This window comes from Scylla paramamosain, chromosome 22 (genome assembly GCF_035594125.1).
Source record: "Scylla paramamosain isolate STU-SP2022 chromosome 22, ASM3559412v1, whole genome shotgun sequence".
In the NCBI taxonomy this organism is placed as follows: Eukaryota; Metazoa; Arthropoda; class Malacostraca; order Decapoda; family Portunidae; genus Scylla; species Scylla paramamosain.
Genome location: NC_087172.1, coordinates 21,092,430 through 21,094,929, shown reverse-complemented (window position 1 = coordinate 21,094,929; position 2,500 = coordinate 21,092,430).

Below are 2,500 nucleotides of genomic sequence, written 5' to 3'. Positions count from 1 at the left end.
GTATATTTCTTCCTTAATGTTTCTACGATATTGTTCTTCAGCATCATTAATCTTGCACTATATTTTTTTTTCATTTATTTACCTTTATTCAAATGGCCTGTCGTAATCTTTTTTTTTTTTTTTACATTTTATTTATTTTCTTTTATTTTACTTTCTCCTTGTATCTCTCTATATACATTTCTTTTAAATCATTCATATATATTCACACATTTTCTTTTATTTTCGTATCGGTGCGCTATTTCCCGCGTGCAGCTCATGTGTGTTTACTCTGCTTCCCGGAAACGTATTCATGTTTATTCTTTGTATTACATAGTGTACTCTGTGTTTTAGAATTCAACATGCAGAAAAAGGATACGAGAAGTGATGATTCTCTCTCTCTCTCTCTCTCTCTCTCCTCTCTCTCTCTCTCTCTCCTCTCTCTCTCTCTCTCTCTCTCTCTCTCTCTCTGGTTGTGGTAGTGTTTGTATGTCCGTTTTTTACGTGTGTGTGTGTGTGTGTGTGTGTGTGTGTGTGTGTGTGTGTAACATTTCTTATTATGCACTAGGACACGTTGGTATTCCAATTTAATTTCCATGTATTGCCATTACTTTATCCCCACCAGAGATACGTGGCGCCATCTGTCAAGGAGAAAACACACTACTGGACCCCTTAGTCTGTATTTTTAAAGGACTTGCTACCACACGTGACTTACGGAACGCAATACTGCCTTTGAAACTTACCTGGCCAGTTTATATTATTATTATCATTATTATTATTATTATTATTATTATTATTATTATTATTATTATTATTATTATTATTATTATTTTACTTTCACTATTTTTTGAGGAGAGAAAGCAGCATATAGACCGTTTTTTCTTTATTTCTCTTTCATTTTTGTTCCCTTGACCGTAAAATAAATGGAGTAAAAATCATCCTTAATAAAGCTTCGTACAAGGGACAATGTACGTTGAGGCCTGTAACAAAGACCGAGGCACAGTGAGAGGAGGGAATCAGACTTGGTGAGGGGCACGAGGAGGAGGATGGAGGGAGAGAGGCATAGGACAGCATGAGTAAGTGGAGGCAGACAGCGCTTCGGAGAGGAGGAGGCAGTTGTCTGGCGAGTTGTGTAATGGCAGGAGGAGGAGGAAGAGGAGGAGGAGGTCGTTGAAGTGACTGGGTCAAGGCTGTGCTTCTCCTTCAGCACCAACAAGCTGCAAGTTCACTCCAGCTTCATGCAATCAATTGTAGGCTCTCTCTCTCTCTCTCTCTCTCTCTCTCTCTCTCTCTCTCTCTCTCTCTCTCTCTCTCTCTCTCTCTCTCTCTCTCTCTCTCTCTCTCTCTCAAGAAGCTTAAGTACATATCTTCCTCTCGTCTCGTTTTAAAAAGGGCTTTGACTCTGGACGGAAAGCTGCACTCTGTTCATTATCTCCATCACAAGATAGGCCACACTGTTGATGCAGCGTAGGAGTTCACCGGAGAGCCGCTTACAGAGGAGATGGTTTCCGGGTCCCTCACGTGCTTTACTTGGGTCTGAAATAGAGGAATGAAAGGAGTAGGTTAGTCAAGATCGTCACGTTGGTATTCTTATTTTCTTTTATGAATTCCTCGTCTTTGTGTTGTTTGAGTTGAGTTGTTTTATTAAGTTGGTTTGTTTTGCTTTGCTTGGGATGAATTACTGGTTTGTTCAGTGGTTTGTTCTGTCCTCCTCTTTGTATGCGCGTCCTCTTGAGTCCATTGGTTTCCTGCTCTTCAGTTGATTAATGTGTCACATTATTTAGCTTATTTGTAGCATGCGTGTGACCCGCTCCTCAGTTTACTGCTGTGTCTTAATCTTCAGTTTACAATCGTCTCCTGCTCTTATGTTTATGAGTCTTATATCATCTCCAGTTCCGGTGACTCATTACCTCCAGCACTGCAGCGCTGGTAGAGGAGCGTGCTTCTGTAAAATGGATGATTTGTAAGCCTCTTTGTTCACAGACGTAATAATGACGGCAGTAAGCAGGGTAATGGAAAGAAAAATGCGATTCAGTCAACGCATAATTAATGACTATGCATAATTTTGTAATAAAGACATGGTTGACAAGGAGAATATAACGTTAGAGCTTATTGTCTTTTTAATGAAGCTGATATGAACCTTGTGATGTAATTTGTGAATAGAATGATAAACTGATATAGAGCACTTGCCACACACTGTAATATGAACTTTGTCACAGCGCTAAAAAGAATGTGACCAGTCAATGCATCGAATCCCAGGAGACAGGGTTGCCGGTGTGCTCTGGGGGCGCAGGTGACCCGCCACGTGGAGTGCATGACCTGTACGCGGGCCTCCTCACGTCGATGATGCAGCGCCCTTGCCCTCTGCTGTAATTACTATTGATCCGGCAAGGGGAGACTGACTCTCATGGCGTGGCGTGGGTCGTCCGCGAGAGAGAGAGAGAGAGAGAGAGAAGAGAGAGAGAGAGAGAGAGAGAGAGAGAGAGAGAGATAAATCACAGAAAGCTTTGTGAAGAGTGACTCG